Source organism: Lissotriton vulgaris, chromosome 8 (assembly GCF_964263255.1).
Source record: "Lissotriton vulgaris chromosome 8, aLisVul1.2, whole genome shotgun sequence".
NCBI lineage: Eukaryota > Metazoa > Chordata > Amphibia > Caudata > Salamandridae > Lissotriton > Lissotriton vulgaris.
This window is the reverse complement of record NC_141696.1, coordinates 1,086,557,915-1,086,581,301: the sequence shown is the minus strand read 5'-3', so window position 1 is coordinate 1,086,581,301 and position 23,387 is coordinate 1,086,557,915.

Sequence of the window (23,387 nt, the reverse complement as noted above, 5' to 3'; positions counted from 1 at the left end):
GCCCCAGACAGTCACAGACATCTCAGACTCACGCCCCCCAGCCACATCAACATTGAACCCCTGCTTTCCTTGACCCACGTCAATGTCGAAGACACCATCAAAATCATGAACACCATCAACTCCGGTTCACCTTCCGACCCCTGCCCGCACCACATCTTCAACAAAGCAAGCTCCACCATCGCACCCCATCTCCGTAAGATCATCAACAGCTCCTTGAAGACCGCCATCTTCCTGGAGAGCTGAAAGCAAGCCGAGATCAGTGCCCTCCTCAAGAAACCGAAAGCTGATCCCAAGGACCTCAAGAACTTCCGGCCAATCTCCCTCGTCCCGTTTCAGGTGAAAGTCATTGAGAAGATCGTCAAGCGTCAACTGACTTCCTTCCTCAAAAAGAACAACATTCCGCAGCAACCAAAGCACCAAAACAACCCTCATCACCGCAAACGACGACATCAGGGTGATTATGGACAAGGGAGAAACTGCAGCCCTCATTCACCTGGACCTCTCGGCCGCCTTCGACACTGTCTCCCACCACACCGTCCGCACACACCACCACAACGCAGGGATCCACGACAAAGCAATGGACTGGACCACCTCCTTCCTCTCTGCAGAACCCAGAGTGTCTGCCTTCCCCCATTCCGCTCTAAAGGCACCAAGATCATCTGTGGTGTTCCCCAAGGATCGTCCCTCAGCCCTACACTCTTTAACATCTACATGGCACTGCTCGCCAACATCGCAAGATCACACAATCTCAACATCGTCTCATTCACCGACGACACCCAGCTGATCTTCTCCCTCAACAAGGTCCCCACCACCACCAAATCCAACCTTCATGAAGGAACGAAGGCCGTTGCTGACAAAATGACGATCAGCTGCCTGATACTGAACTCAGACAAGACGGAGGTCCACATCATCGGATCCACCCACTTCGACTGGGACGATTCATGGTGGCCGGCCGCACTGGGAGCTGCACCAATACCCACTAACCACGCACGCAACCTGGGGGTCATCCTGGACTCCGCATTGTCAGTGACCCAGCAAGTGAACACCATCTCTTCCTCCTGCTTCAACACCTTCTGCATGATCCGCACAATCTACAGATAGATCCCCAACGGTACCAGACGGACAGTCACCCAGGCCCTCGTCAGCAGCAGACTGGACTACAGCAATGCTCTCTATGCAGGAACATCAGCCAAACTCCAGCAATGATTACAATACATACAGAACACCTCTGCACACCTCATCCTCGACATCCCCCACAACAGCCACATCACAGCCCACCTGAGAGACCTACACTGGCTCGCCATCAACAAGTGGATGACCTTCAAGTTCATCACCCACGCTCACAAAGTTCTACACAACACCAGACCAGTGTACCTCAATAAATGACTCACCTTCTACACTCTGAACTGCCAGCTTCCTTCAGCTGACCTCGCCCTCGCCACCATCCCCAGTATCTGTCAAGAGACCGCCGGAGGCAGATGGTTCACTGACCTCGCCACAAAAACCTGGAACACCCTCCCCATCCGTCTACAACAGACCCAGGACCTGATGACCTTCAGGAGACTCCTCAAGACCTGGCTGTTTGAGCAGTAGCAGCACCCCCCCCACCCCCCATCGCCTTGAGACTCTTACGGATGAGTTGTGCACTCTGCCTTGAATGTATTTTGATGTAATTTCACATTCTCCCTGTTAATGTGCTGAAGCATTTTGTTTTTTAAGAGCTTGTGGATGACATTGAATCCATGCAAAATTTAGTATATTTGTTTTTGACCAAATGTTTGTTGGTCTTTAGGATGTGAGTGTCTCCCAGAGTCCACATCCATGTAGCCAGTTTCCTGTGTTCTCAGCCACTTTCTGTTAGCCAGCATTTTGTGTGGGTGTGAGATTCTTGATTAATGTTAAATGCATTTTACTAGAGTAATTGATTTGCAGGGATATTTATGTTTGGAGCATCCTTAAAGTTTATCTTAATCTTTTAGAGAGTTTCCGTGTTTCTCTGCTCTTACTGTATTTTAAATCTAGGTAATTTTTTTACATTATTGTTTCTGCTTTACTTATGATATGCAAAGGCCCACTCGCACTTTGGTTATAAATTATATAAATATTTCTGCTAACATTTCCTTACAATGCTGCAGGATTTTGTTGGGAGGGGAGGGGCTCCTGCCGGGTAGGGCAGCTATGTATTCCATATCTCCTTTGTTGCTTGGCATGTAGGTGACCACCACTTTGTGGAGTCAGTATGTGTCTGCATGTGTGTGTGTATTGTTTGGTTTAATAGGTTTCTGAAAGAGCTTGTTATATTTTCAAATGAACAGTATTTAAAATGCACATTATCCTTTTAATAAAGATGGGCACCCTATGATGTCCTTGGTTAGGACTAGTGTCACACCCTCAGCCATTAGTAGCTGTAAAAAGCAATTGAGTAGTTGACTAGGAATCACCTACACAGACATTTGCAAACACACTTTTCTTCTAATCCTCCTCTTTTGATATGGAGCCAGCTGCAACAAGCTCGGTAATTTGAAATTAAGTCTTCAGGCCATGTGGTATGTGTCCTCTTTAAATAAAAAAATAGAGTAAAAAGTGAATCTGACTTTCCAAAGCCTTTCAGTACATTGCACCTTAATGAAAAAATCAAGAAGGACTATCAATATATATGTCAAAGGGGAAGACAGGCAGTGACATATGTGAAGCAGTAGTTCACTGTCTAATACAATCCACGTGAAGTGGCTGGCTGTTACTGTTTTTTCTGGAATATTTTTAAAGCAATACGTATTGTGAACATAGTTTGAAAAATCTTTTACTGAGGGTGGTCCAGTTAAGTGTGCCTTGTATATGATACTTACTTAGCTGCACCTCTTATAATGGTTATTGGATACATTATGTATGTTTTTTGTTGTCCTCATATGCCACCAGACACAACAGCAACACCATCCAGTGCCATTGACCATCTGCGGATTCAAGAGCTGTGAGTTCAATACAGATGGACCCGGAGCTGCTCCAAATGGGAAAAAGAGCCTCTTCTCATCTAATCTCATATGGGCCTGTTGGGCTTAATCACAGGACCAAAAGAAGCAAGGGTTAATCCCTCTCTAGATAATATATGGTGCCCAGCACTCAGCAGAGTTCCCATTCTTTTACCGTCCCCATCCTGTCCACCAACTCTATCCACAGAGGTCAACCAACTGTTAAGAGCTGGCGGAGTGGGTCTGAGCTGGTTTATGCAGATTTTCCTCCTTGCCAGAAGGGAGGAGTAGAAAAGTATTTACATCTGCCCAGGTGCTGCATCCTGGGCAGACTGGTCATTCATTTGAAATTGTATCAAAGGGACACTAAACATTAATTGACTTCCAAGAAACTCCTGAAAGCATACCCTGCACCGCCTCCCTAAATCCCTTCAACCCATGGCACTGAGAAAACATGGATATTGTCTATATTTTCCTCACAGAAGCGGTTGCAGCAGGGTGGGAGCTCTACAACAAATGTTGCTTGCCTCCTGGGAGTTGAATATTTTCTGTGTCAGGTGAAGAGGTGATTCTTCCTAAGTGGCCCTGATTTCACAGTGGAGTATAGAAGGTGTAAGGTAGAATAGCAAATATCTGTACATTCCTCTACCGGCTGATATCCCCCCAGGGATGGATAGAGACACTGCACCTCTCATCATCAGCTCTCACCAACTCCCAATGCCTTATGAAAATTTCCTTTATCAATGGCCTCAGATCTAGTGACCTTTCCTCCATCCCCCAACTCCTCCTAATTGTCCATCCTTGCTCTGAGATCTGTGAGGTCAATTGCAAATACTTATACCATGACATGATGCCCTTAACTGTGTAGTGGGATGCTCAACTTATCTGACAAACATGATAGGGTTCCTGGGGGATTCCAAACTGGGGAAAAATCCAAGTAGTAATCAACTGAAAGGATGTTCCTTATATGGTACCATACTTCCAGAAATGCCCTCAACACTTTCAGCGGAACCTTCATGAAAAACCTCTGGTCCCCCACCTAATACAAGAAGCCTTCCTGCCCAATAATTTTCAGCAAACGTGCTTATATTTTGGTTCTGCGAGAGTCCTCAGGGGTCCCCTATAGCATTCTGCAATTTCTGAATTGGAAGAAAAGATAACAAAGATAAATATTTGTGAGTGCTAATTCACGTTTTATCAACTTCCTTCTCAACTTCTTCCATCTCAGTCATAGACACTTAGAAGCCAAAATAAAACTCCCTATCCTCTCCTGTATCTTATCCAAGCTTCCGCTTGGAAAAGGCAGAGGCATTGAGCCCTTTGAATCACAAGATTACAATATCAAGTTAGGTCTCTATGAGGATGATTTAATTCTGTACACAAAATATCTGCTGAAGGGCGTGGGACTTATGGAGGCATTAACAAAACCATTTGGACCCTTTCTGGCTACTCTATTGATAAGGAGAAGACAGAGGTGATTGTGTGGAATCTGGCAAGTACTGGGTTGGGCTGAAAGTAAATCAGGTGTTTAGGTATCACAGTTTTACACAAGCTGGATATAGTACCAGATTAACCTGAAGAAAGTGAGGAATTAAATCAATGTGTTATTATTGAGGTGGAGGCATCTCTCTTTGGCCGGGCAAATTTAGAAAATATGATGATCCTCCCGATATTGAAATTATGTATGCTTTGTGACACTTTTGAGGACTACTCTGATTTTTCATCCCACTTAAAGCTCCAAAGATAAGATAATTGATATGTTTAGGAGTATACATATAGTAGGAATGAGCAACATTGATGAATTGAGCTACATAACCCTTGACTATGAACAATGATTAATTTTATTCCATTGTGGAAAGATCCTGTTTTCCTACCTAATGATTCCCACCAATAATATTGTCTATGTCAATAAGGATTGTTGGATTAATTATCAAATACTAGACATCTTTAAATTGTTACCCTGATTCTAACCAGAAGACAATTATTTCCTGTTTCCATGATTTACAGTGACAGTGTGTATAATCTCTGTTAATTATTACACACAATCCACACTTTTTGTTAGCAGATTGCCCAGTCTTGCACCTTTAAAGTTATTTGATTGGCTCAGTGTCATTTAGTCATTTGTTACCTATTTGTAAAAAATGCAAACGCCTCCAAACTCAGATTACATTGGTTGAGGTTCACTTTGGTGTTATCCATTTCAGCTTTATTTGTTCTATTCACTCAAAAGGTTTACATTTACATTGTCCTTTTTACGTCAAACAGAAAGGCCTACTCCACATTGCTCCACTAAAAACCCTTTCAAACTGCTACTTGTAAAAGTAATGCCCACTACAGAGACAACAACTGGATCAGTCAAATATTTAAACCCACGCTCCTTCATAAAGTATTCTTGAAACAAGAAGTTCTCAGACTAAGAATATCTTCCAGGAGCCAGGTATTCAGGGGCATATTTACAAGGAAAGTGGCGAAGTGAGGTGTTAGCCTTCCTTGCTTAACACTTCACTCCTCCACATCAGAATGCAGGGCTGCACCATATTTAAAAAGAAAATGGTACATCCCTGCATTGCCCCCTGTGCTGGAGCTTCACTAAGCAGCCTAGTGCCAATGCAGGCACCCTTGCAACATAGTGCTAGAGTGTCTGTGTGCAGGGAAAGATTGTTCATGAGCAGGAAGGTCCCCTAAAGGCACCTAAACAATCTTTAAATGCTGTTTTGTAACTTCTATGTGTCCTGCTTAATGCAGCACACCTAGACGTAGCAAAACACGATTTTTTTAAAATGATTCTCAATGTGCAGGAAGGGGGACCTTCCTGCACATAAACAGTCATTGGCCTGTTGCTGTTTTCATGTGTGCTGGATAACGCAAAAACAACATGACATGAAAACAGCAAAAATATGGAGAAATGAAAACTTCTCCTCATTGCGCCAGGGTAAGAGCATGTTTTACCTGGTATTAATTCTGGCACTGTCTTCTATTTACATCTCCCTTGTAAATAGTGGTAAGCGTCAGAATCAATGGGTGTTGCGCTGGAATGCCGCAGCAACACCCATTGCCCTCCCCTTTCATGCTAAGCATAGCGTGAAAGTGGATCCTATTTAGAAGACAGTGTTAAGCCAAGTTAAATGGCTTAACACTGCCTACTGCCCACTGGTAAGTGAGAGGGATATGTAACACAGGCACAAAATGGGAGAAAGGAGGTGAAAATGATGGGTGAATAACAATCAGATATACTGGCAAGGTGGGATAAGGGCAACACAGGCAAACACAGGAGAAAAGGAGGTGGAAGAGATAGAAAAGATGGAAAAAGTTGAATCATAAACTGGCAAGAATAAAAGAAAGGCAACACAGGCAAAAAACAGGGGACAAAGAAGTAAACAAGAATATTGTAAGCTGCTAAAGTGAGGGAGTGAGAGCAAGAGAGAGAGAATAAAAGGGGTCTCGAGACGCTCGAGCTGGGTCTTAATCAGGCTAGGGCCACCACCTGCTCAGTTACTATGGGCCTGAATTAGAACTTGGAGGATGGGTTACTCCGTCACAACAGTGACGGATATCCCGTCCACCGAAATATAAATCCTGTAGTATATAATGGTATTTATATTTCGGCAGACAGGATATCCGTTATCATTGTGATTGAGTAACCCAGTCGCCAAGTTCTAAATCAGGCCCTACATCCGTTTTGTTTTTTGTAAGTATGGGCGGAAAATCCGTTCCGTTCGCGGATTTTGCGGATTTTCGGTAAATTCGCAATCCGCGAGATTCGCGAATTTCCCGCAAAATCCGCAAATCCGCGAGCAGCGGATTTTATGGCTTGCTCGCACTGTTCGCGTGAGTTCGCGGCTTCCCAGTTCAACTTCGCGCCCCGCGAATAAGCGCTAAATTGCAGAAATACGATCTTAGCAAAACTGAAACTACTTACCAGGTTCAAAAGTTCAAGCTCATCATTAGTAGCCATTTCCTGTAGTGCTTCCTGAGGGGCCCCTCCAGAGTTCAGTTGCCTACTTGCAACTATTATGTGACCCTGCTCTGACCCTCAGAATAGTTACACAAAGGTCCTGAATTACAGCTAAGGCAGACAAGCAGGAGCCAGGCTGGAAGTTCAAATCCAGTGACACATTAATCAGCCCCTAATTCATTATTGTCAGTTGGGGCAGGGCAGGTGTTGTAACTAATTTTGCAACAATGAAAGCACTTAGCAAGTGCAAAAGATCACTAATCAGGAAGCACTAAGGAAGCAGGTGCCAGCTAAAAAAATATTCTGTGACACATTAATCAGCCCCAAATTAATTCAGGTCACTTGAGGCAGGGAAGGTGTGCTTTGCTTTGCCACAATAATGTACACTGGACAACCAGAGGGTGCTGTGATGAAACAGAGGGTGGCATGGGTAGGCCAGAGGGTGGCATGAGTAGTCAGAGAGTGGCAGTGGTGACAGAGAGTGGCAGTGATGAAGAAGAGTGTCCCAAACAGGCTGGACACGTAGAAACAACAAGTTCGCAAAACTTGCGACCCGACAGGTAAGTTCGCGTTTGCGAAATTGTACAAAACCCTCGCGAACTGGCAGAAACCCGCGCGAACACACAAAAAAAAATTCGCAAATTCGCGAGAATTCGCGGATTTCGCGGATTGCGAGTTCGCAAATCCGCAAAATTCGCAACGCGATATTCGCAAAATTCGCCCATGCTTAGTTTTTTGTATTTTTTCAATTTATTTTGTTTGATGCTGGGTGGCCTGGAGTTTAGAGTAGGAGGTGCAGGCAGCTCTGTGTGTGATTAAGGGATGAAAATGTAAGGGCACTGAACATTTTGTTATGATAGAGGTCTGAGGAATATATCTATACTAATATAATAAAGAGAGAGCCCAAACCTTTGAGGCGGGTAATTTCAGGAACCACAGCACCAATCACAACACCCAATACAGCTTTGGAAAGGGAAGTTGCAGCAGAAGGACATAGGCTATGCAGACGCCCACCATATACATTTAAAAGGTAAAAGAACCGTGCCAGCAAAGCAGTCCCTTGTGGGCGTGTCTGCATTGTGCTGTGGGCGTGTGCTGGGGACGTGACAAACGCTGGGGGCGTGTGGTACGTACCGCCCTACATGCCATGTCTCATATCGTGTGCTGTGGGCGTGTGCTGGGAGCGTGGGCGTATGATGGGGCGCGGGATCACAGGAAAAAAAAGCGAGCGTTGTGCCCAATAGTTCATTGTTTTTTCTTCCCAGGTTCTGTACATTCCAGCTCCGGGCGTACACCCTGCTCCCTTTAAATACCCCTGCACCCCATAATCATAACCCACCCTTACTCCTTAAAATACCCCAACAGCCTTAAACACTAACCCATCTTAACCCTATAAATATACCCCTGTACCTCAAATCCCAAACCTACCCCTGAACCCTAAAAATACCCCTGTACCCCAAAACCCAACACTAGCCCTGAACCCTAAAAATACTCCTGTACCCCAAAACCTGAACCTACCCCGGAACCCTAAAATACCCCTGTACCCCAAAACCCAAACCTAGCCCTGAACCCTTAAAATACCCCTGTACCCCAAAACCCAAACCTACCCCTGAACCCTAAAAATACCTCTGTACCCCAAAACCCAAACCTAGCCCTGAACCATAAAAATAACCCAGTACCCCAAAACCCAAACCTACCCCTGAACCCTAAAATACCCCTGTACCCCAAAACCCAAACCTAGCCCTGAACCCTTAAAATACCCCTGTACCCCAAAACCCAAACCTACCCATGAAGCCTAAAAAGACCCCTATACCCCAAAACCCAAATCTAGCCCTGAACCCTAAAAATACCCCTGTACCCCAAAACCCATCCCTCTCCCTAAACCCTAAAACTGCCCCATGTACCTCATAACCCAAAACTATATCTGAACCCTTAAAATACCCAAAAACCCCAAAACATATACCTCAGTACCCCAAAACATATACCCCTATACCCATACTTACCTTATCCAAACATTAAAAAAACATGCTTTTACCATTCATGCATTTACAATGAATTTCGTTGTAAATGTATGCGTGGTAAAGGCATATAAAATGTAATGCCATGCGTAATAATGGCATTGCGGAGTCATGGTACTTTCGTAATGAAAGTATGCAGAGTGATGGTATGCGGAAAGAAATTTGCGAAATAATGGGTGTTTACCCTCCCCCGGTAAGTACATTTGTGGCACGGTGGCCCACATCTCCAGCAACATACTCATATTTTTTCACCACCGATTTGAAAAATACACAGGTCTCTCATTTATGGCCAGCACCGACATACACTTTTAGACACACCTCCCGCCACAAGTTCTAGAATTGCGAACTTTAGAGCTGGGGAGCTACGTTCGAATCTCGGCATCAGCTCAACATCCTGTGATTCCAGGCAAATCGCTTTGTCTCCCCGTGCCTACCACAAATTAATGTGTTCTTCTGCAATGTAAATTGTGCTCATGCCAAGTTGTCGAGTTAGCGCTATATAATATTGCAAGGGAAGATAAAGTAGGGTAACTTGAGTTCACACACTACTGAACGCGCACTCTTAAGTGCATCAGCAGTGCACTGTGAATCGGAGCGTTTCACAGGTAAGCATGGGCGAATTTTGTGAATCTGGCGTTCACGAATTTTGCGAATTTGCGAACTCGCAATCCGCAAAATCCGCGAATTCTCGCGAATTTGCGGATTTTTTTTTTGTGTTCGCAAGGATTTCTGCCAGTTCGCGAGGGTTTTGTACCAGTTCGCAATTGCGAACTTACATGTCGGCTCTCTACGGTCGCGATTATGTTGTTTCTATGTCTGGTTCATCATCACAGGTTCCCAGCACCCTCTGTTTCACCCCTGCCACCCTCTGTTTCACCCATGCCACCCTCTGGTACATCAATGCCACCCTCTGGTTCATCATCACTGCAGATTATGGGGGGAAAAAGCAAGCACACCTGCCCTGCTTCAACTGACATGAATTAATTTGGGGTTGATTTATTAATGTGTCACTGTTTTAAAATTCCAGTCTGGCACCTGCTTCCTTATCTGTAATTTGCTTTCTGTTGCAGTGCAATTTTTTTTTCCAGGACCTTTGTGGCCTACTTGTAGCGATTCTATGATCCGGCTGTGAGGGTCAGAGCAGGGTCATACAATTGTTGCAACTAGCAACTGAACTCTGGAGGGGCCCCAGTCAGGAAGCACTACAGGGAATGGTTACTAATGATGAATTTGAACTTTTGCACCTGCTGAGTGCTTTCAGTTTAGCAAAACTCGTTTTTCTGCAGAACAGCATTACAGCAACTGTACTGCCCCAAACAAGCTTACTTGTGAAAGTTGATTTCTAATCCAAAAGTGATCCAAAGAAAGTCAAAAAGGCCTCAAATCCAAAAAAGTGCAGGCAAATGTCAACCTGAGGAGTTATTCTCATAAAAATCATCATTTTCAGAAGGTCTATGCTGCTTGCTCGAGGATTTCTTGTGCAGATTTGCAATTTTTGTAATTTCGCGAGTGCGAGATTGTTGCTGCCCGCCGCACCTACATGTTCGCAATTGCGAACTTACACTGCACGCCGCAAAATTGTATCACCAAGAAAAAAAAATCTGCTGCGTGCGAATTTGCGGATTTTCGGTAAATTTGCGAGCGTTCGCGGATTGCGAATTTACCGAAAATTCACAAAATCCGCGAGCGGAACGGATTTTCCGCCCATGCTTATTCACAGGCCTGTCACAGATAAGAAATGCTATCAAAACGAAATCCTACAAAACAATATACTACTGGCTGGCAAAAATTCATACCCGGACAACGTCGGGACGGGCTGCTAGTATATATATATATAGATTGTTTTGCCTTGCATGCTTGTAAATTGTGTCCAAATGTGTCATTAAACCATGTTCTTTGTTCTTTGAGGCACAGACTGCTGGCATCGAAAGACCGACCTCCACTGCATCCACTTCACCTTCGGGAAGCCTACCATGCACCACCGCACACACCAGGCCCCCCACCGCAGCTGGAGCAAAGTCACCAAAAACCAGCTAGTCACCACCCTCGCTCGAAACACCCCAACTGACACTACCGACCCGACTCCTCCACCCTCAACCTCAGGCAATGGATCGACAACTGCGCCAACACTCTTGCCACGATCAAGAAACCTTCCAACAAACGCACTGACAGAAAAGCCAGCTGGTTCACCGCCGGCATCCAAGCAGGCCTGCCACAGGCTCGAGAAGAAGTGGCACCACAAACAGACACCAGAGAGCTACACAGCCTACTAGAGCACCATCTGCAGACACCACCAACTCATCCGAACTACCAAAAGGACCTCCTTCAAAGAACGCATTGACAACAACACACACAACAGCAAAGAGCTCTTCAACATAGGGGAGGAACTCTCCAACCCCAGCACTAACTCCAACGACATCCCGCCATCACAAGACCTCTGTGACCCCCTAGCCACCTGCTTCCACCGCAAGATTGCCGACATCCACAACAGCTTCAGCATCCAGGCACCCAACAGTCATAGACACCTCAAACTCACGCCCCCCCCAGCCACATCAACATTGACCCCCTGCTTTCCTGGACCCACGTCAACGCCGAAGACACCAACAAAATCATGAACACCATCAACTACGGTTCACCTTCCGACCCCTGCCCGCACCACATCTTTAACAAAGCAAGCTCCACCATCCCACCCCATCTCCATAAGATCATCAACAGCTCCTTCGAGACAGCCATCTTCCTGGAGAGCTGAAAGCACGCCGAGATCAGTGCCCTCCTCAACAAACCGAAAGCTGACCCCAAAAACCTCAAGAACTTCCGGCCCATCTCTCTCATCCCATTCCAGTTAAAAGTCATCAAGAAGATCGTTAAGCGGCAACTGAACTCCTTCCTCAAAAAGAACAACATCCTGGACCCGTCCCAATATGGATTCCGCAGCAACCACAGCACCAAAACAGCCCTCATCACGACAAACAACGACATCAGGGCCATGATGGACAAGGGAGAAACTGCGGCCCTCATCCACCTGGACCCCTCGGCAACCTTCGACACCGTCTGCCACCACATCCTCCGCACACACCACCACAACTCAGGGATCCACGACAAAGAACTGGACTGGACCACCTCCTTCCTCTCTGCAGAACCCAGAGTGTCCGCCTTCCCCCATTCCACTCTAAAGGCACCAAGATCATCTGTGGTGTACCCCAAGGATCGTCCCTCAGCCCTACACTCTTTAACATCTACATGGCACTGCTTGCCAACATCGCCAGATCACACATTCTCAACATCGTCTCATACACCGACAACACCCAGCTGATCCTCTCCCTCACCAAGTTCCCCACCACCGCCAAACCCAACCTTCACGAAGGAATGAAGGCCATCGCCGAAAAGATCAGCTGCCTGATACTGAACTCAGACAAGATCAGTATTTCACTATTCATGTGTCAATTTCCAGATTGTGCCTCATGTGTCAAAGAAAAAAGAACAGATGTGCATTTGTGATCTGACAATTAGTTTAAGTCTTACATGCTGTGTTGTCTTGTGTCTATTGATTATAATTGATTACTTGTGGTATCAGGAATTTGTATGAACTTTATTTACGTATTTTGATTTTTATATTGCACTGTTAGGAATGTTTTTAATGTTTTTTTCTGTATAATGTATTTCATGATGAAAAAATGTATTGTATAATGAGCTCGACTACTATAGTGTTGTAACAATAAAATGTTTTTACGTATTTTGGCCAAAAGTGGTTAGGTTTATGATTGCATGACAATTTATTGTATAGTTGACTAACGGAAAATTTGTTCTTTTAAGGTTTGAAATACCCTATTTCCCTTTTCTTTAGAAAGGGGTTCCTCTCAACTCTTCTAACACTGTACCTAGTCCAAACCATTTTTGTGCAGTCCTGGAACACTTTCTTTATAGGACTCCTTCTTTCCTTAGTCAGTGTGGGCGAGGGTCATCAGACACGCCGCAGATGGTGGAGCCAGCATTGTGGAAGGCAGGCAGAGCCTTATTAAGGCCCAGGTGCTACTCCTCCCACCACTCCTCATGCAGACAGGTCTATCCAGCCTTGTGCTGACTCACTCTGCTCCTGGAGCCACCCCAGCCCCTGTCACTCACAAACCAGAGAAGGAATACACAACCTAGCAGAGGCAGGCTTGGATGGTTAGTCAAGAAAATACCTACTTTCCAAAAGTGGTATTTTCAAACACAGAATGTTAAAACCAACTTCACTAAAATATGTATTTTATCATTCTGAGTTCAGGGATTCTAAACTCGAATTTCTACCTAGTTACCTGAGTCAGTTAGGATCATTGGATGTTATAATCAAACTGCCCATTCTGGCCTATGGGAACAGGTAGACTTGCAATAGGGAAAAACTAAATTGGCTGCAATTCACTACCAGGACATGCTACACACATCAGGGCATTGTCCACCTTTCACATACAATGCAACCTGCCCTTGGGCTATACCTTAGGGTTGAATAACATGCAGAAGGAAAGGTTTAGGGACTGGCAGGTGGGTACAATTGCCAAGTCGACATGGCAGCCCCAGGCTGCACACAGACTCTGCAATGGCAGGCCTGAGCCAAAGGTTGCAAGCTGCTACGGTGGGTGGCACAATCAGTGCTGCAAGCCCTCCAGCAGCATTTGATTTACAAGCCCTTGGCATACACAGTGCACTGAACTAGGGTCTGACATGTAAACCAAATAAGCTAATCATGGAGTCACTAATCAATTACATCAATTTAACATAGGAAGCACTTGCACTGTGGCACTGAATAGCCTTGGCACAGTACCCAAAGCATTTAGCCCAGCAAAACATATCAAAAACACAGGAGGCAACTGCACAAAATAGAAGGGAGACCCACGCCAATGGTGCCAGGTCTAACACTAACCATCACACTACTACAAGTGTGACAATTCAGACTATTTCAGGCCCCATACGCTATAAGGCTGACTTTGGTGGCAGTCAACAGTAGTTTTTTTTTAAAGCATATGGCATTTATAATTGATTGTTGTTGTGGTCACCTCTAAATTAGCTAGCCAGTGCCATCTTGTGGCAGACTGTAACAAAGGCTGGTGCTGACATTTAAGTGCGGGTGCAGAGCACCTAAAACCACTGGCTCAAGTTAAGCACTGGACTGAAACGAATGCAGCTGGTCAGCTTCACCTGTCTCATACTTTCATGTTTTCTTCTCCTCCCTCGATTTTCATATGTACCTGCTGAACCCATTTGCATGTTGCGGTGCCACTAAGAATTCACAAATAAATAAACCCCCTTTCACTCTCTGGTAGAGTAATTTACAATGATTGTTGTGCTGCGTATCGCTTTACATCACTCCTCAAATAAACAGCATGGTGATCCCATAGAGCGGATCGATTTAATGTAATCAACAAAACACTCGTCTCACTTTACGGATAACATGTAATTCAGAAATGTAATCGCATTGGTTATTCATCCTTTCGCGCAGTTAAGTGTCAATTTGCAGACAGTAACAGATCTAAAATCTAGACATCACGGCAAATTCAATAAAAAGTCATCCATCTTGCTTGTCGTGTGGATGAGTAAAACTCCCTGGAAGCTGTAGCTTCATCAACAAAGTGCAGTGATGAGGTTTTACTGCGCTGTTCTGCCTTTTCAAACAATAGAAGTAAGCATAGTTTGAGGAAGAAAAATGAATGTCCCCCTTCTTGGATTTCTAACGAGGCCTATTTTTAACAGTTGTGTACTTCTCGAAACGTTATCTCACTGTTCGGCTGTTTGTAGCAGGGGTCGGTTTCAGAAGGCTGCCAGCAAGCTAATATGCAATTACTCGAAAAAAATGCTGTATCTAGCATGATTTATGGGATGGCAAGAAGACAACATGGATTTTTCTGATGCTGGCAACACGTAATTGAAATTCCATCTTTGCGGAAATAACTGTCTTTTCCAAAGAGACAGACCCAGTGTATAAGGGATTGCTAATGCTCAGAATCTCACAAGATCCTGGATAAGAACTGCTGTAATACTTTCTGTCTGTGGAAAAGAAGAAAACATAACATATCTCATGAGATTACTCAGTCTGCGATACTATTGCGCAGAATTCTTTTTACATTCTGAAAGTAAAACTTACACATATTTTATGTGTAAAGCATTGTTTTAATTGCATTGAAGATGTTAATTAACCTTCTAGTTAGTTAGCATTCAAATAGTAATCAATTGTTTGCATCTAAGTTGGACTGACCTACAGGACAATCAGTCCGTGTCAGAAAGGCTTGTCTGACTGGTCAGATATATGAATCAGTTATATGATACTCTTTTTGCTGTTGATTTCCCTGCTTTTACCACAAATAATGCTTGCAGAAGGGACACATGCAAAAAAGACTCACATACCTTGCAAAACACATGTACAACTGTCTTTGCAAGTTCAAACCTGCCCCTATTTGCAAACGTGGGACACATTTTTGATTTTTCTAGCTATCTGATTCTCTTTAATTTGTTTGGTTACCAATCGTGTAATTCTTTTCTCTGCAGAATTTTATGTGTTTTTCTTCCTGTGCAATAAAAGGCAAAGATACTGACCTGAGGATTGTTCCTTTGATTTCTTCCAGCACCTCTCCAGGAATAGTTCATGATCTTTCTGTAAGCTGGTTAGCTAGTGTTTCTTTTTTCCTGTTGTTCCCGGAATATGAGATACTTCGACTCGAGATGTGGTGTCATCGTCGAAATTTCAAAGAAGTACAGACCTCTCTTTGCCTAATTTATGATCACTAATTCTGAAGGTACTATTACGGGCAGTGTTCCTCGTTCCCATGTTCTGTCAATCAGGGTAGAGCTGAACAAGTGGGCAATCACACTAACAAATGCAGAGTCGTGACCTGGAATATTGCGGGTTTGAGATCAAAGGGCCATATGTATCAAAGGGTTTTACCCATTCTGTGTCTATGGGAAAATGTGTTCATACATATGGCCCAAAGAGAGACGATCCCAATTGGCTATCCTTCATAAAATCATAGGATATAATTGCCCTCCAGGAGACCTGGGATAAGGGAGATAATTTCTGGCTGGATGGCTTTAGTTCATTCTCTTTAGCGGCATGCCCAGCTTTAGCGGGTGGGCAAGAGGTGGTCTCCTGCTTCTCCTTCTCCTCTCCTTAGACCTAAGATGCTCTGTAAAAAGGTTAGAGTTAGACTTTCCATATTGTCTAATACTGGAGCTTAGTAAACTAAATTGCTCTAAGCTCTTGCGAGTGAATATTTAAAATTCGGGGGAGTTTGACTACATAAACCAGCATTTAAGCACTCCGAGTAATTTTCGTAATGATTATAAGCTAAAGCAATCCACTTCCTTTTATGTTTTATTAATGGGTGATTTTAATACGCATTTGTGTGATTTACATTGTTCATTAAATGACCCGCATGTTTTTAATTTAGCCAAGACCCCACATTTTGAGCACACCACATTTGGTGAGGGTGTTGAGTTGCTTTTAACGGATGCTGATCTTTTTGAAGCTAGTTTTGCTAACCCTCGAGATCGGTGCCCCACATTTAAAGCCAAGGATAGTAATACTGTTATAGACTACATGTTTATATCCCCCTCGTTATTGAATAAGGTGATCCTCTACAATGCCCACGAATCCATTTGGAGTAATCATAACCCGGTCATTCTAATCCTGGACATTACCTGTGCAATTTTGAGCAAAGTTGGCAGGAAATGGGTTTCGAATAAGGTGCTACCCTGTGAACAGGGGAGGAGTCTTAGACGGGCTAATGTAATATCAGAAGGAAAGGGTGCGGGGAGGAAAAAACTAGAAATGAGAAACATTTCAAACAGAGTAATCAAGTCTCAAGGGTGCAGACAAGAGGTCAGTGGTGTGCAACAAGCATGATAGGGATGTGGTTAAATTCAGACGGTAACTGTTGTTGCTGTGAGATTTACTAGGTAAGGGGCTTTACCTTAACACACAGTTTGGGAGCCATGAGTACATGTTTTGATTGAGCAGAAGTTGTGTGCTTCCATAAGAAAGCTTCTCCCCTCCACTCAGCTGAAATCAACTTGCAAAGTCATCCTGTGCCCTGGGCACCCCTATTTATTTGCTGACTGGTACTGGTGGTAACTGACTCGACTGACCCTGGGCTCTGTCTAAGCAGGCACAGGGCCAGAGCTATGGGGAAAACACAGCAAAAACACACACATATACATGACGGTACACTAATATATTAGGGTTCTTTATAATTGACCTGACCTACTCTGTAAGTCCCTATTTCATAATAGGGCAGGGGGGTTAAAACTAGCTTTAAGTCCCCAGTATATTCTATGGCATGGAAGTTTAGAGGCCAGCAGCCCATTCTGTACTTGCATGTGTGCACTGCTGAGAGCCTAATGTCATTTTAAAAGCAGCCATGTGTTGAGGCACTGCTTTAAAATGTAAATTGTACCCAAACTCGACTTTGGTAGTAGAGTCACTGACAAAGTGACAAACTTCAATATGTTGGCCTCTTAGGTACCCGCAGGGTCTCCCTTAGCTGTCCCAGGCTTCTGGTGTCAGGTAATTATAAAAAAGGGCCCTTATAAAAGAGGTTTTATATGCCAAGGGGATAGAGAAATTGCAGATTTCACTTTCCCCATTGTAGTAGGGATGGGGGTCATGTAGCTATAAGCATATAAAATATGTTTTATAGACCCTGGTGATGGAGGAATTGAATATTTCATTTTCCCCATTGTAGATTCCCTGCCACATAGGTTAAAATGGCAATAGGAAATAAAGAAAAATATAATTCAAGGTCTTAGGAGAATGGTATTGATGAATCCAACATTATGCTATTGGTGAATTTATCCTAAAGTATACAGAAACGAAGTAATAACATTTTCGTGTCTATAAGCCAAAATTCTGCCTTCCTGTGGTCTCCACTAATAGGTCAGAGTTAAGAGGATTAGCCAGTCTGCTTTGATGAAATGATAAGTCGATCACCTTGTGAGAGGCTTTCTCTTAGAGAGAGCTCTGCAAAGCAGGAATGGCAGAGCGGGGTTATAAACCTTGGTGCTTCAAAATGGGGATAGGACAGGCAGAGAATACCAGGTCCATCTACCCCCCCAGCCCTCTGACCCAGTCAGATGGCAGGCTTAAGGTGGAATTTTGCAGGTAGTAGGGGCAGGAGAGCGATGGATATAAGTCATACTGGAAGTTGCTTTAACTAGTTCTTGCTCCTCTGTTGCAAGTTCAGCCATATTGATTTTTGCAGAAATAGTGCGTCTGTGAGACGTTTATACCACACTTTGGAGGAGGAGGTCATGCTCTGGGGTTATGTCCTGCACGCACCTCATTGGACAGGTTTTGCTCTCCTCCTTGACCCCGGAGATGACTGAATAAATATGTAAGAGGTGCAGAGCATCTCAGAGCTGCTGCTTAAAACTAAGAGGAGAAGAAGGGTCCATGCTGGAAGTTTGACTTGCACCACTCAGGCCCTACACTCTGACTGACTGCACCTGCTGCACAATCTGGAACTATAGCACTGTGGACCTGACATGCTTCAAGAGAAATAAAGAGTGGATTCCCTGCAAGCTACAGCTTAATAGAGCTCACCTGGACATTACCACAAAACTCCCGAGCATGGAGTGCGTCCAGTGCAGTGGATTTGTAATGTTATTGTCCAATTGGATGGTGGGAATGAAGTCCCACATTTTCAAGAACCATCTTGAAGAGTCCAGTAACTTGGGTTGTGTTTTGGGCATTCTGGGACCCCAAAGGAACTTCAGGATGAATGTCCAGAAGTTTGAAGAACTTTGGAGCCACTTTGAAAAAATGCTCCAGTGGGTGACCGACTCAACCGTGAGAGCCAAGCTTCCACAGCGAGCTGGCCTGCCCTTCTAGTTTGTCTTGCTGAAAAGCTCTAGAGGTCCCACTTCAGAGTTTGACTGGAGCTTCCTTGAAAGCAAGAGAGTGAACTTTCATTGAACCTGGACTGGTGAACAGCACTGAGGGACCCCAGCAGAAAAAGATCTGCAAACGTTTCTAAGTCTAAAGGTAAAACTTTGACTGAGGCCTACTGTGAGGGTAGCACCCAGGGCTCAATTGTAGTCAGGCTGAAACTTTGACTTTGTCCCGGTCTAGCACGACCAGGTGGCCCAATAGGCTCTAAAGATTTCTATGTGCTGTATAGTGCTAAATCATTCAAAATTCATATCTCCGGTTCCCTACACTGGAATTCTTTCATTTTGATATCATTTTAAGGACAACACTATTTACTATTTTTATAAATTGGTGTTGGATTTTTATTGTGTATGGTGTCCTAATTATTTACTGAATTGATGTTTTTAAATGCATTCCATATCTGTCTCTGACGTTAAGCCTGCCTGCTCGCAGCTAAAATACCAAGGGTTGAGCATGGTAATAATTTTCTGAGACTTATTCTGAGTGCTAGACTGTGTTAGAGGCTTTATTGCCAGTGGTAGATGCATATTTTCCACTACTAAGAATCCACTTTCCAGCAATCATTTTATTAATTTATCAAGCTGCCTAAGCTTGAACTTTCAGTGGCACACACATGACAATCGAATGCAATGGAAGTGGCGTTGATAAATAATTTACAGTGTTTTCTCTGGTAGCATCACAGATTGGAGGAGGGCAGTCAATATGCTGGGGAGAGGATATAGCCTTACGGCTAGAGAGGTCGACCTCGGACCTGGGGAACCAGGTTTGAGTCTCGTCAATGATGCTCAACATCCTGTGATTCTGGGCAAATCACTAAATACCACTGTGTCTAAAAAAATGAATGTGTTAATCTGTAACAAGACTGGTGCTCATGTAAAGCGCTCTGACACCTGATGCCAGGGTCTAGGTTGTGCTATAAAAAAAGATTATTCTAAGTTCATTCCTTCTACACAAGGACATGTCACTTTCCATGCTATCTACTTGTAATGCTTCATATTACCCTAGCGCATTCCTTTAATTGGCAATAATTTTTTGAATTGAAGCAATGTAAAACTAAGCACAACAACCACCATAACCACATAGATGGATATTTAAATAAACACAGTTGCACAGAGGCTTACTGACTTTTAAGAAACTAATGTATGACAATGATGAACGCCGAAGAAAACATAATATACTGAAGTACTGAAGTATGCAAAATGTGAGGGATGGAATTAATCTCAGCATCTGTTAAATACTTCCCACACGCCAGTCCATTATTATTATGCATACCATGCTACCTCAGTTTGGACCTGGCCATATGGAAATCAGTGTTGGCCCTATTCCAATGGGAACAGTCCAGCCTGAACGGACAGGCTAGGTCCACTCTGAACCAGTCCAAAAGCAACTCAAGATTGCTTTTGCCATTGTTAGGGCTCATTAGTCAGGTGTAACTTGGCTCTAGTGGCACAGTTTGCCCACTTCTGGGCATACAGTAGCCACTTAGGGTGGTACACTGAACACAAAAAAGCGATGGGAGGAATGCGTGTAATTCAACTAACCACTGGCAATAGCTTGGGGTAGTAATCCAACCCATCATTCATTTGCCCATCATGGCTACTCAGATTAGATCCAGCCACATACAAATCAGTCTTGAACCAGCTCCAATAACAACAGTCCAGCCCAAACTGGCAGATGTAGTACCCTGTATTATGGTTACTGAAGAAAACTACTGTTTTGCCTTGTGAGTAAGCGTAAGTCAGTACAAATCAATGCATGCATCAGAAAAAGTAGCTGACAATCAGGTCCCTGGTCTGAAAGAAGCACAGGTACATTCTCACTAAACCTTTAGTTATGAGCTACCTTTCTAAAACACATTATCTAAGTCAGAAATCTGCCTTAGAAAGTCTGTCAGCAACCACAGTTACATTGCTGCAATAGGTGTCTTTAACTTGTGGTGTTTTGAGAACCCACACTGTGGCCTTTCATATTGGGGACTTAGTCCCCCTTTTAGCACTTGACTCTCTGGGTACACAGACAGTAAAGCCCAAGGTTAAATTAGGGGGGTACTGTAGGTGTGACATTTTCATACTCAGCAGCACAGCAAATTGCATTCAATAACTTAATATCCAGTGTTAAAATTGGGTTTCTGGTTGGCAGAGGTATGCACCCTATCCAAGCAGGAATAAGTATGGGCGAAATTTCGAATTCGCGTTCCGCAAATTCACGCGAAATCGAATTCGTAATCTGCAAAATCCGCAAATTCGTGCGAATTTGCGGCCTTTTGTTTTTTTGCATGTTCGCGGGGCTTTTTGCGTGTTCGTGGGGCTTTTTGCATGTTCGCGGGGCGCTTGCATGGCGAAGTTACCCATGCGGTCGTGTATGGGCACAGCACCCTCTGGTTCACCACTGCCACCCTTTGGTTCATCACTGCCACCCTCTGGTTCACCACTGCCACCCTCTGGTTCACCCCTGCAACCCTCTGGTTCACCACTGCCACCCTCTGGTTCAGCACTGCCACTCTCTGGTTCACCCCTGCCACCCTCTGGTTCAGCAATGTCACCCTCTGGTTCACCACTGCCACCCTCTGGTTCACGACTGCCACCCTCTGGTTCATCACAGCACCTCTGGTTCACCACTGCCACCCTCTGGTTAACCACTGTCACCCTCTGGTTCAGCACTGCCACCCTCTGGCTCACCACTGCCACCCTCTGGTTCACCCCTGCCACCCTCTGGTTCACCACTGCCACCCACTGGTTCACCACTGCCACCCTCTAGTTCACCCCTGCCACAATCTGGTTCATCACTGCCACCCTCTGGTTCACCACTGCCGCCCTCTGGTTCACGACTGCCACCCTCTGGTTCAGCACTGCCACCCTCTGGTTCACCACTGTCACCCTCTGGTTCACCCCTGCCACCCTCTGGTTCATCACTGTCACCCTCTGGTTCATCACTGCCACCCTCTGTTTCACCACTGTCACCCTCTACCGAGACCTTTTGTGACGCAGCGGCAGCACAAAAGATGCGCCATGGTGCTGGGTATTAACAACGTGACAATTCTTAGAGATGCGTCACGTTGTAAAGCCCTGCGCCATCAGGAGGCGTTCCGGCGCAGGGGAGGGCGTTCCTGCACAGAGCTGGAGCTGCGTGAATCCAGTGGCAAAGTGAGCAAGGGACTCACGTCTGAGTATTCCCTGCCACACTTATGGCGGCCAAAAGCGGTACAAAAGGGGGTGGTGATGGACGGAGCATCTGAATCAATCAAACACTCACAGCCAGTCAAAAGATCTGGGTTTAATCCATCACCGTTCTTTAGCCCACTCTGACACCCTAGTTCAGACATGGCTATATGCAAATCAGTCTGACCCTGTGCCTCATGGGAACAGTCCAGCCCCAAACTGCCAAGCCATGTCTTGCCTGGACCGGAAACAAGCTTCCGAGGACCGGTTTCTGGCATTCCAGCCGTCTTCAGCCCGGCTTGCTTGAATCCAGTGGCAAAGTGAGCAAGGGACTCACGTCTGAGCATACCCTGCCACACATATGGCAGCCAAAAGCGGTACATAATCGTCACAAAAGTTATTTACAAAAGTTTAAGCTATTGCCATTATAAATTAAAATCACTTTTAATTAAGTATTAATTATTTTAAAAAATGTAAAGCCATTGTAATTTGTAATATCAATACAGATAAGTCACGTAAATAAAGAACATGTTGCATTACAAATGCTATAGGTGTCACATTTGCGAAAGGTATAACTATTGGCATTGTAAATGACAAAGCTATTAATTTAGCTATTTTCAAAACCAACACATAAATAAAAAAAATTGTCATTTACAAGACCAATAGCTCAAACTTTCCTAATGCGAGACCTATTGCATTGCAAATGCTTGTTTTTATATCTGTCAGTGCTTCCTGTTGAGGTTTAATTTTTGTGACAGGCGCCTCATTGCCTACTTGTAACTATTCTCTGACTCTGCTTCAAGGGTCAGAGCAGGGTCAGAGAATAGTTGCAATTAGGTAACCTTTTGTAAAAGGTTACAAAAAATTAGCTTCAACTTTTGCACCTGCTGCTGTAACCCTGTAAGTGCTTTGCTGAAAAGTCGTCCCCGCTGATTCGCGGATTTTACAGCGATTTCGCGAGATTCGCGGATCGCGAAATCGCGGAAAATCCGCCAGCTCCGCGAGCGGAACGAATTTTCAGCCAATGCTTAAGCAGGAACCAAAATCCTAGCAAAGGTAGGTCACAGCACAACCTACATTATCTTGTGCTGACACTCTGCTAGATTGGCACAGAGCAGTCAGGCTTAACTTTAGATGCAATGTGTAAAGTGTTTGTGCAACACTTCATGCAATAACTTAGTGTAAGCACCACAAAATACTCCAAACCAGACTAGGAAAATAGATGTTGATGTTATAAATAAAACAAGACCAAAACATCAAAAATCCATCAAATAGAAGTTGAGATATAAATTTTTAAAAAACATATGTCAAAATAGTGTTTAGAAGCACTATGGGCCCGATTCACAGAACTAATCTGATACAAAATCCTAAACG